This window comes from Papaver somniferum, chromosome 5 (assembly GCF_003573695.1).
Source record: "Papaver somniferum cultivar HN1 chromosome 5, ASM357369v1, whole genome shotgun sequence".
In the NCBI taxonomy this organism is placed as follows: Eukaryota; Viridiplantae; Streptophyta; class Magnoliopsida; order Ranunculales; family Papaveraceae; genus Papaver; species Papaver somniferum.
In genome coordinates, this window is record NC_039362.1 from 117435982 (window position 1) to 117449474 (window position 13493).

Consider the following 13493-nt stretch of genomic DNA (forward strand, 5'->3'; position numbering starts at 1 on the left):
CAAACTTGCATTCCTTAGTTTATATAAGTTTAAGTTCACGAATAATTGTTTTTAGAAGATAACCAACTTAAATACGCGGACTTAAGTACCCGTGATAAGTTTGTTTTCAATTCACAAACTCCAGCAGAAATTCTCGGGATGAGAACCTCCGACAGTACGCGGACTGGGTACGCAGACTGGGTACGCTGACTCTAGTTCCGGTTTTCCTGAGCAGCAAAGTACGCATACTTTGGTGCAAGGAATAAGGACTTATACATGTATGAGTTACCACACAATGCTTATATCCAACCATACTTATATAATCTAAACTCTCATTTCAATCATTGAAACATTCTTAGAGGACGTTATATAGTTGTTGTTCACAAACCATTTTTCGTCAAAGCCATTTTCAAGTGATTGAAACTTAACATGACTTTTGTCACTAGTAAAGATGAACTTGACCAAAGCGAAAGCTTACCAACACATATTTCGAGAAATAGATAAGCGAGATAAACTCGGCTCGAAATAGCAAATGTGTATAATCAAAGTCTATATAGCAAAACGACTTTTGTCTCAAGATAGGAGTTAGAGTAGATAGACTTTTGGGTGATAGATAAGTTCAAGTCTCCACATACCTTTTAGTCGATGAAGTTCCACCAGTTCCTTGAGTAGTTCTTCGTCTTTGTATGATGATCGCCTTGGAGTCTTGAGCTCAACTACACTTTCTATCCTAGTCCGAGACTTAGATATAAGTAGACTAGAAATCAAGACTTATAGTTTTGATCACTAACATTGATAAACATGCTTGAGATAGCAATGCATGCGAGTTCGACCGAGCAGTGCTCTAACACAATTCTAAACTTGTTTGGAAGTGTTGTAGAACCGATTCCAAGATGCAAATCCATGTAAATACGAAATAAGGATTTGCAGTGTAAAGATGTCAATATGCTTTGAACACGAGCAGTAACTCTTATCATTTATTGTTCAAAGATATTCCTTTTTACTCAAGGTGATCCTGTGCCGAAAAAAATTATGAATCTTTTAATCAAGGTTTTTGGTTTTGTATGCTTTAGATACCAGCAATTAATGCATAGCTATAGAGAATAAAAATTAATAATGTGCATTTATTAATTGGAGTTTTTCAATGAGAGATTTCGGAAAATATTGGACCAACATTTATTAGAATTAGGAAAACTAAATTTGGTCATTCACTGCATATCTTGAGAATATTTTCGGATTTGGAAATTCCTTGGTGTCCAAACATCCTTGGTCTGTAAATACCTAAGTTTTCATTTCTAGCAAACTATCCTAAGATCCAGGAAAACTTCATTTCTTGTTGTTTCTGGTGGAGCCGTCTATCCGGAGAGGAAAGTATCCTAATTAGGTGAAATCTCGTACGACCGCTCGTTTAAAGATTTCCGTGGGATCAAGAAGCTCTAGGAGTACTGTTGGTGGAAAACAAGATAATTGCAGTGTTATTAGTTTTCGATTTGATTTGATTGACTAACGGTTGTTGAAACTTTGATTGCACCTAGTTTTTTTATTCTTGAGAATCTTCTCTTCTGATATAATATTCACTCAGACAAGATCAAAGTATCGATGGGAACTTTAGAATTGTTTTTAGATCTAAAGACATCTTGTGATAATCCATTGTTAACAGACTCCGTTCTGTGTGTGATTGATCACAAGAGGAATCAAGTGTTTTTGTGTAGGTATTTGAAGGTAATAGAAGATTTGAAGATGAAGAATAATACTTATTAGTTTTCGTATCTTGTGGATATAGTGCACAAACATAGGTCGGATGGGATCCAATTAGAATGAGTTCATCTTTGATATATCCGATTGATTAGTTGTGTGAGATCGGCGTTCTCTATATTTCTCTTTGATATCTATACTGATTGAGTGAAAATCTAGACTTGACTATTTCGGTAGTTATTGGATCGATTGATCTAACCAGACAAAGGAGTTTATTAGAATAAACATAAGAGCCTTTGTCAACGACTCATTTTATCTTTAGAAAGATTGATTAGAGTGGTTATCAAACAGATTCTTCTTTTTCTATACGATCCAAAGGACTTGCTATTCACGTGCGTGATTCTATAAGTCGAAGGCGCAGGGATACTGAGGAAACTAAGTAGCTAGGGTAGTCTGCTTGGTCTCAACTATATGAAGTTGGTATTTGATTTTGTATAGCGACTTAATTCTGAGAGCAACCAAAACTGGACTAGGTCCCGGGTTTTTATGCATTTGCGGTTTCTTCGCTAAAAAAATCTTGTTGTGTCTTTTACTTTGTTTTCAGCATTATAATTGTTATTATAATTAAGTAAAATACACAAGTACGTTAACTCCGTAATACTTGATATTGATCCTATAGAGTTTTGTTAGAGCACTGCTCGGTCGAACTCGCAAGCATTGCTATCTCAAGCTTGTTTGTCAAGTTTAGTTGTCAAAACTATAAGTCTTGATTTCTAGTATACTTATAGCTATGTCTCGCATTAGGATAAAATGTGTAGTTGAGCTTTAGACTTCACGACGTTCATCGATTGAAGACGAAGAACTACTAAGGGGATCCTGTGGAACTTCATCAACAAAATGTATGTGGAGACTTGAACTCATCTATCACTCGGAAGTCTATTTCTATTCTATCTTATATTGAGACAAAAGTCGTATAGCTATATAGATGTTACATTATACACATTTGATATTTCGAGATGAATTTAACTCGCTTACATATTTCTCGAAATATATGTTGGTAAGATTTCGCTTTAACCAAGTTCATCTTTTATTCTTGACGGAAGTCAAAAGATGATCATGTGAAAATCGCCTGGTAACATCTTACATGATTTCTGTGAGACAGTCATTTGATGTAGACTTGTCATGTTTCGTATTGATCATTTGATCACTTGAAAATTACTTTGAATCTAATAGTTTATGTGAGACAGCTATTCTCGTCTTCCAAGAATGTTTAAATGATTGAATGGGGTATAGAACTATTAACCTTTGATTGGATATAGCACAGTATGCGTACTTGTATGCTAACTATTGCAAGTGTATTCCAAGTCCAGGAATTTAGTATGCATACCCGTATGCATACTGATTCAACAGTTGAAGTTCGGGAACTATAATATGCCTGATTCAACTGAGTTCGGTCATGAATGACAGTATGCGTACCCATTTGCATACTGGCGAACAAGACCAAGTCCGGGAACTTAGGTATGCGTACCCTATGCATACAAGGGGTTATTTTGTTTTTGGTATTGTCCAACTTTTGAGTTTGGTCTAATATTTGTCCAGATTGGTGTGTGGTACTTGAAAATAACGTTGACCCACGTTGACTCGTGACTTCTATTTAGAATTGATTAATTGACTGAAATTACTATAATACCCTTCGGTTTAAACCAAAAGGGAGTAGCACTCGACTCATCTTTTTTCCTTTATCTTCTTTCTTTCTCTCCGGCGATTCAGAGATTTGAATTATGGTGAGAGTTTTTTTTTTTTAAGCCCGGAAGAGATTAATCAAGCCGAGATAGAAGATATTCATTGAACATATCTTCTTATCCAAATAGAAATTCATCTATATGTTCTTATCCAAATAGAAATTAGGGTTCTTGGGGGCGAAATTACAGAAATTAGGGTTCTTGGGGATGAGATTAAAGATGGGTGTTGAGTTAATTGAACATATTAGGTTGAAATTTCAGATGAAGTTAAGTCTCATGAAATGAATTGAAATATCAGTGAGATAGGGTTTGGTTTTGAGGATTTTGGCTAAATAGAGGCAGAAGAAAAGATTCTGGTAAGAGGAGGTTTTCGTTGTGAATGGAATTTCAAGTGTTGGTATACTGAATTGCTAGTTGGGATGTAGGGAGTTAACGATGATGTTAATGAAATTCTGCCCAGTTCTGGGTTTAATGAATGGTGGTTTTGTCGATTCATTTCTTCCATTGTTGAGAGAGATTAGAAGACAATTTAAAGGGTACAGATTGAAAGAGCGTTTGAGAGAAATCACAATTGGAATTAATTGGGAGGCGTTTGATGCAAATCTGTATTGTTCTTGGCATCTCAATTTGGCAGCAACAAAACATGGAAGTGGTTGTTTCTAATGGCTGATTCAATTAAAGTCAGTGGTGGTGTTGCTGGTATATCAAATCGATTTAAATGATATTTTTCAACTGAGAAATAATGAACATCATCAGCAATTGAATTTGACAGCTCTCGTATGAATAGGGGTCGAAATTGTGTTGATTTTCTCACTTGCATGCTGAATTATTAGTTGGCAGTGATGGATTATATACGAACTGGTGCAATCGGTAGTGGCTGGAACGGACAAAAGAATGGAGTTGGCTTAAGAGATTTGGACAGACTGAAAATCGTTAAGAGTTGTTGCTGCCGATGAACAGATGCAAAGAAGATGGCATTGGTTATCGTCGAGTTTTGTGTGAAGTGGTTGCCGTTAGTTAGCACACGAGATGAGGAGAATGCACTGTGAATGTCAGGGAAGTTAGGAGGAGTAAGTGTTTATGCCGGTTGTGACGTCTGGGAAGATGATTGAAGTGATTCTTTTGAGAGATGTGTGCTTAATGGTGGATGAAATATATATTAGATCGTGATCGTAGGCTAACGAGTTTATTAAAGCCGTCGGATCTAATGTAGATATTAGAAAAGTGAAGGGTATTATAGTAAACTCATCTAATAATTACATTTTTATCATTTTTTTAAAATTATTTATTAATTCCTTTAACATAATTCAATACATAACAGAGTCAACGCGGGTCAACGTTATGTTCAAGTACCAAACACCAAGTTGGAAAAATGTTAGACCAAACTCAAAAGCTGGACAAAACCTGAGTACCAAAAACAAAATAACCCATGTTTCGTGTTGATCATTTGATCACTTGAAAATTGATTTGAATCTAATAGTTTGTGTGAGACAGCTATTCTCGTCTTCCAAGAATGTTTCAATGATTGAATGAGGTTTAGAACTATTAACCTTTGATTGGATAAACACAATATGCGTACTTGTATGCTAACTATTGCAAGTGTATTCCAAGTCCGGGAATTTAGTATGCATACCCGTATGCATACTGATTCAACAGTTGAAGTCTGGGAACTATAGTATGCCTGATTCAACTGAGTTCCGTCATGAATGACAGTATGCGTACCCATTTGCATACTGGCGAACAAGAACAAGTCCTAGAACTTAGGTATGCGTACCCGTTTGCATACCTGAGTGGGTTAAGTTCTAAAATCGGTTATGTATGTTTACATACTCATGAACAAATACATTTATATAAGAAGGAATACAATCTTTGCAAACCGTGGCTATAAAGTTCATGAATTGATTCGAGTGAATCAAAACCGGTTTTTCTTCAATTGTGTCTTGTATACTTCTATGAGAATGTAAACAATTGAACAACTCTATAACTAGTTTCATTTGAACTAGTTGTGATCAAGATGAACAAGGTTGATAAGAAAGTGTTCATATGGCTAACTTTGGTTAACTATTGTTGATCCAACCAAGTGTACATGTTTAGGTACAGTTACCCACATCTAAATGAAGGCACATTTCATTTGTGTGTAACAAGCTAAGACAATCTAACGGTTGAAAGATATTAGCTTGACTCTAATCAGGTTTTCATCTAACGGTGAATATTGAATGCTTTGTTACCATGGTAGCATTGATTGCATACCCTGATTTGAAGACTATATAAGGGAGAACTCTAGCAACTGGGAAACCTAATCTCCACACCTACTGTGTGATACTAGTTGCGACTAGAGTCGATTCTCCTTTAACCTATGTTTTTCCTAAAACCATTATAGGTTAACGACTTGAAGACTTCATTGGGATTCTGAGGCCAGACCCAACTATTTTCTCTGTAGTTGTGTGTTCTGGTCTTACTTGTTTTATCGTATTGAGTACTATCTTCTCTCGGATTTGCTCGAGATTTATCTCCGATAGGTAAGATAAAAAGTAATCACAAAGCTCTTCCTCTCATTCTTTGTGATTCCACAGTATCTTGTTCCGCTACCATACGGTTAATATCATTGTGAGGTGATTGATATTACTAGGCCGTTCTTCGGGAATATAAGTCCGGTGTATCAATTGGTTCCTGTTCACCTTGATTTATTAAAAAACTGAACAAAAACTCGTAGGTATTTTTGTGAGAGATAAATTTATCTATTCAATAGAATTTTCAGTGTGAGACATATTTGTTTATCAAGTCTTTGACTTTGGGTCGTAGCCACTCTTAGTTGTGGGTGAGATCAGCTAAGGGAATCAAGTGCGTAGAGTCCTGCTGGGATTCAGAGGCGTAAGGAATGAGACTGTACCTTAATCAGTGTGAGATTGGTTAGGGGTAAACTACATTCCAGTCCGAAATTAACTTGTAGTAGGCTAGAGTCTGTAGCGGCTTAATACAGTGTGGCGTTCAAATCTGGACTAGGTCCTGCGGTTTTTTTGCATTTGCGGTTTCCTCATTAACAAAACTTCTGGTGTCTGTGTTATTTCTTTTCGGCATTATATTTTCTATATAATTGAAACATCAAAGGTTGTGCGTAGTTCAATCAATTTGTGAATCCAACCTTTGGTTGTTGACTGAAATAGATTGACGCTTGGATATTGGTCTTTGGTACCATCCAAGTTATTTTTCTTATTAATCCGTATCACAGATTTCTATCTGTTCGATTGCAGATTGATTTGAGAAATTGAGATATAACTCTTTGATATATTTTCCTTGATTGAGTCTGACTGTCTAGTTGATTCTCTTGGAAATATATTGGAGTTAGTCCATACAGATTGCCTAAACGAAATATTGGGTGTGTTTGTTAGACCCCCGCTTTTTCAAGTTTCGGTTTTCAGGACCTATATCAAGTACACACTGTTAGAGCATTGCTCGGTCGAATTCGCAAGCGTTACTATCTCAAGCTTGTTTGTCAAATTTAGTTGTCAAAACTATATGTCTTGATTTCTAGTCTACTTATAGCTAAAGTCTTGGACTAGTATAGTTAAGTGTAGTTGAGCTCCAGACTCCAACGCGATCATCATATGAAGACGAAGAACTACTCAAGGAACCAGTGGAACTTCATCGACTAAAAGGTATGTGGAGACTTGAACTTATCTATCACTCAAAAGTCTATCTACTCTATCTCCTACTCTTGAGACAAAAGTCGTATAAGTATATAGATTTCAATTATACACATTTGCTTTTTGAGACGAGTTCAACTCACCTATCAATTTCTCGAAATATGTGTTGGTAAGCTTTCGCTTTATCCAAGTTCATCTTTATTCGTGACGAAAGTCATGTTGACATTTCAATATCTTGAAAATCGCTTTGATGAAAAATAGTTTGTGAATAACAACTATATAACATCCTCTAAGAATGTTTCAATGATTGAAGTGTAGAGTTGAGATTATGTAACCATCTTTGGATATAAGCATATATAGCGTGTTCACACATTAGTGTATAAATCCATGAACCGGGAACCAAGTGTATGCATATGTGTGTGTACGAAATTGGTGAAGGAGACAGGTTAAGTATGCGTACCCGTACGCATACTGGCGGAAATTCACGTCCGTGAATATCTGTTGAGTTTGGGAATTGACAAACTCTTAACCAGTCACCTTAAGTATGCATACCCGTAAGCATACTGACGGAAGTTTTCTACCCGAGAATTTCTGCTGAGGTTGGAAACAAAACCAACTCAAATCTGGTTGCTGAGGTACGCATACCCGTATGCATACTTAAGCTGGTTACTTTACCAAATCGGTTAGTTCATGAACTTAAACATTAAGGAATGCAATCTTTGCAAACCGTGGCTATAATGTTCATGAATCGATTCAAAATAATCAAATCGATTTTGTTTCAATTGTGTCTTCAAAAGATCTAAGCAATTGAACAACTCTTTAACTAGTTCATTTGAGTCATTTGAACTAGTTGTGGTAAAGAAGAATATGGATGATATGAAAGTGCTAATATGGCTAACTATTTGGTTAACTGTTGTGAACCAACTAAGTGTACATGTTTAGGTACGGTTACTCAAACCTAAATGAAATACATTTCATTTGTGTATAACAAGCTAAGATTCGATCAAACGGTTGAAAGATATTAGCTTGAATCTAATCAGGTTTTCATCTAATGGTGGATATTGAATGCTTTGTTACTAATCTAACATTGATTGCAAACCCTGATTTGAAAACTATATAAAGGAGAACTCTAGCAACTGGGAAACCTAATCCCCACACCTCTTGTGTGATACTAGTTGTGTTAGCTAGGGTCGATTCTCCTTTAACCTTAGGTTTCTTCTCGAGACCCTGTAGGTTAACGACTAAAAGACTTCATTGGGATTGTGAAGCCAGACCGGACCAATTTTCTTGTAGTTGTGTGATCTGATATTTTTGTATCTATCGTACGAGTACAATCGTAAGATTGGCTTGAGATAGATATCTCCGATAGGAAAGATAGAAAAGAAGTCACAAACATCTTCGTTTCATCGTTTGTGATTCCACAATATCTTGTTTCACTAGTCAATTAAGATTATTGTGAGGTCATCGATAATTCTAGGCTGTTCTTCGAGAATATAAGTCCGGGTTATCGATTGGTTCCTTTTCAGCTTGATTTATCAAAAGACGGAACAAAACTCGTAGGTATTTCTGTAGGAAACATATTTATCTATTACCGTATATTTTTCTGTGTGATACAAATTTGTTTATTAAAGTATTCGACTTTGGGTCGTAGCGACTCTTAGTTGTGGGTGAGATCAGCTAAGGGAATCAAGTGCGTAGTATCCTGCTGGGATCAGAGACGTAAGGAGCGCAACTGTACCTTGGATCAGTGTGATATTGATTGAGGTTCAACTACAGTCCAGACCGAAGTTAGTTTGTAGTAGGATAGTGTCTGTAGTGGCTTAATACAGTGTGTGTTCAATATAGACTAGGTCCCAGGGTTTTTTTGCATTTGCGGTTTCCCCGTTAACAAAACTTCTGATGTCTGTGTTATTTCTTTTCCGCATTATATTTTGTTATATAATAGAAATATCACAGGTTGTGTGTTAAATCAATCAATTGGGAAATCCGACCTTTGGTTGGTTGATTGAAATTGATTGATCCTTGAACATTGGTCTTTGGTACGGTTCAAGTTAATTTCTCTTGTATTCAATTAGACTCGCAGATTTCTATTTTCTTGAGTAAGTATTGAATCGAGAAACTGAGATATAACTCTTTGATATACTTTTTATTAAGATTGAGTCTGACTGTCTATTTGATTCTCTTAAAAGTATATTGGATTTAGTATATATAGATTGCTAATCAAAATATTTGGTGAGGCTGTTAGACCCCCGCTTTTTCAATTTGTATAAGAGAAGGCAAACACGTTTCAGACCTCAAAAGTCTGTGGTTGTAGCGATCTGACTATATGGACAGAAACGTATGTATAAACGCTTCACCAGAAATAAAATCTAATCTTAAAAAATGTTCTTCAAAACTTCCTATTCTCCAAAAAAGGTTGGATGAACAAATCCAGATCAACTCTGATCTTATTGCAGAAATTGCATTGTATAAGGATTTGAAGTCTGTCAAAATTTCTTCTATGGATCTGAATAACTCCGTCTACTCTTCTCTGAAGAATTGTAGTCAGTCAAGTGATAAACAAGGTTTAGACTTTGTGAAACTTGGTGAGAGTAAGAATTTCTCAAACAAGATTATTGATGCTAGCCCGTGTATATTTCAACATACGTGTACACTCTTCCGGAACAGTTTAAAGGTTGCAAATATTCTTCATAAGAAAACTGAACAAATGTTTACTTCTCTAGAAAAGTGTAAAAAACTAACAAGAAATCCTAAATGGGAAAGTAGTGTTAGTATGGGTGCCTTTGCTTTAAAATCAACATTGCCCTTTTAATGGTTTCTTGACAGTGGATGCAGCAGACATATGACTGGTGATCTTTCGTGGTTTGTATCTTCAAGCGACTTTGAAGGAGGACCGGTAACTTTCAGAGATGAGAGTTGTTGCTACATAAGCAAGAAGGGTACGATCAAGCTTCCTGGCGTTCCTGAAATTCATGATGTAGTGTACGTTAAAGGTATGACTGCAAATCTTCTTTCTATCAGTCAAATCTGCGACAAAGCCCATAAAGTTGTGTTCAATGCAAATGGATGTGACATTGTAGAAAAAACTGGGAAAATAATTTTTCAGGGTACTCTTGGCAAAAATAACTGTTATCTTCTTGATACTCAGTTTAGCAACTGTTACAATTTGACTAAGGTGAAATCTACACATCTTTGGCATGAGCGTCTTGGTCACATCAATTATCGTCTTCTAACTAAGATCATTAACAAAGAACTTGTTAGAGGCGTTCCCAAAATCAATGCAAATATTGATGGTGTATGTGGTGCCTGTCAAAAGGGTAAGCCAACGAAAGTTCACCATAAATCATCTCGAGATATTCTCACTAAAGCTCCACTTGATTTAATTCATATGGATCTCTTCGGACCTATTCAACAACCTACTGTTGCAGGAAAGAAGTATGCTTTAGTTATGGTAGAAGATTACACCAGATTCACATGGGTAGCTGAAAAAGCGGGGGTCTAACAACACCACCCAATATTTCGCTTAGCAATCTGTATGGACTAACTCCGAAATACTTTGCTAGAGAATCAACTAGACAGTCAGACTCAATCTAGATAAAAGTATCTCAAGGAGTTAATATCTCTCTCTTGATTTGATTTTTACTCAAGCTAAAATCAATAGCGAGTCTTTATCAAATACAAGGAATAACTTGGACGGTACCAAAGACCAATGTCCAAGGATCAGTCAATATCAATCAACAACCAAAGGTTTGATTTCCAATTGATGATCATGAACGCACAACCTGTATTATTTCAATTATATAAAATATAATGCGGAAAAGAAATAACACAGACACCAGAAGTTTTGTTAACGAGGAAACCGCAAATGCAGAAAAATCCTGGGACCTAGTCCAGATTGAATACACACTGTATTAAGCCGCTACAGACACTAGCCTACTACAAGCTAACTTCGGACTAGAGTATAGTTGAACCCCAATCAGTCTCCCACCGATCCAAGGTACAGTTGTACTCCTGCGCCTCTGATCCCAGCAGGATACCGCGCACTTGATTCCCTTAGCTGATCTCACCCACAACCAAGAGTTGCTGCAACCCAAAATCGCATACTTGATAATAAACAAATCTGTCTCACACAGAAAAGTCTATCAAAGGATAAATCTGTCTCCCACAGATAAACCCTATTTTTTGTTCCGTCTTAAGAAATGAAATCAAGGTGAACAGGAACCAATTGATAATCCGGTCTTATATTCCCGATGAACAGCCTAGATTAATCAATCACCTCTCTACAATCCTTCATGACTACACAGGCGGTTTGTCGAGGAATCACAAACAGTGAGACGAAGATGTTTGTGACTTCTTTATCTTGCCTATCGGAGAACTCTCACGATCTCAATCCAATCAAAGATTGTACTCGTACGATAGAGGATGCAAGATCAGATCACACAACTACGATAAAAGTACTATCGGTCTGGCTTCACAATCCCAATGAAGTCTTTAAGTCGTTAACCTGGTTTTAGAGAAGAAAACCAAAGGTTAAAGGAGAATCGACTCTAGCGAGCGCACTAGTATCACACAGACGTGTGGAGATTAGTTTTGCACAATGCTAGATGTCTCCTTTATATAACCTTCAAATCAGGGTTTTACCCTAGTTACAAAGCAATCCATATTCACTGTTAGATGAAAACCTGATTTATATTCAAGCTAATATTTCTCAACCGTTAGATCGAAAACTTAGATTGTCACACACACTTGGGTAGACGTTTACTGGGTTTGTGAAAACTATGCCCAAACGCGTACGTGTATGTTGGTTCAACATAGTAACCCAAAAGTTAACCATATGAGCATTTCATATTAACCTTGTTCTTCTTCACCATAACTAGTTCAATTGACTCAAATGAACTAGTTAAAGAGTTGTTCAATTGCTATGAGATCTTATGTAACTACACAAGACACAATTGAAACAAAGATGATTCGATTGAATTGGCTCATGAACTTTATATCCACGGTTTGCATAAAGAATTCCTTAGTAATTTAAGTTTCATGTTCAGAGCACATCTTTAGATCATAACCTCTTAAGCTCATAAACAAGTTCGCGGACTTAAGACAATCGGTTGAGTTTTCCAAACTCATCAGAAAATCTCGGCAAAGAAACTTTCGCCAGTTCGCAGACTAGGTTCGCGGAATGAGTTCTTGGTCTTACAGGCAAACGATTTTTTCGAAAATCCCAGCAGAAATTCTCAGTACAAGAACTTCCGTCAGTTCGCGGACTGGGTTCGCGGACTTGGCAAAGCCAATTCCTCCGGTTTCTCTCAATCAAAAAAGTTCAAAAACTTCGGATTAAGGAATACATGGTTATGTAATCTAAACTCTCATTCCAATCATTGGGACATTCTCAGAGGACGTTATATAGCCATTATTCACAGACCGTTTCACGTCAGAGCAATTCTCAAAGTAATTGAAACTTTTCATGACTTTCGTCACTAGGTGAAGATAAACTTGATCAAAGCGAAACGCTTTACCAACACATGATTTCGAGATATAGATAGGCGAGATATACTCGACTCGAAATATCAAATGTGTATGATCCAGTCTATATAGCATACGAATTTTGTCTCATAAGAAGGAGGAGATAGAAGAGATAGACTTTTGAGTGATAGATAAGTTCAAGTCTCCACATACCTTTTTTTTGATGAAGTTCCACGGTTCCTTCGGTAAATCTTCGTCGTTGTATGATGAATCGCCATGAAGTCCTTGAGCTCAACTACACTTTTCTATCCTAGTCCGAGACTTAGCTATGTAGGCTAGAAATCAAGACTTATAGTTTTGATCACTAACATTGACAAACATGCTTGAGATAGCAACACATGCGAGGTCGACCGAGCTATGCTCTAACAATCTCCCCCTTTGTCAATTTTAGTGACAAAACTATTAATACATATGGAATACATAAAAGATAAACTTTAGTGGCTCCTATTCATAGTCTAATCTTCAACGTTCCCTGAAATCTTCATCCTTCCAAGTACTCCAATGATCCCAAAGGTTGTAAGTTTAGCATCACCGTTGTTGAAGATACGTAGCTATAACAATGAGAGAAATCGAGATTCTCGATCATTATTATATACTGTCATAGTATAATTATGTAACATCAAAGTCCAATTGTATCACGACTTTAACAATAATACTATGGATATATGTATCACTCCCCCTTAGTCAATACTCCATCTCGATCATGGAAACCACTCCCCCTTACACAATGATCCAAAAACCATATGTATTTGTAGTGTGAACTACAATATTTCTCCCCCTTTTTGTCAATAAAATTAGCAAAGGTACAAGAACGGGATCATAATGAAATTTCCACAAGAGACATTCATAGACTAAAAGAAAAATACATACCAACTTAATTTAGTTGCAATCATAAAGCCGAAGCTAGATG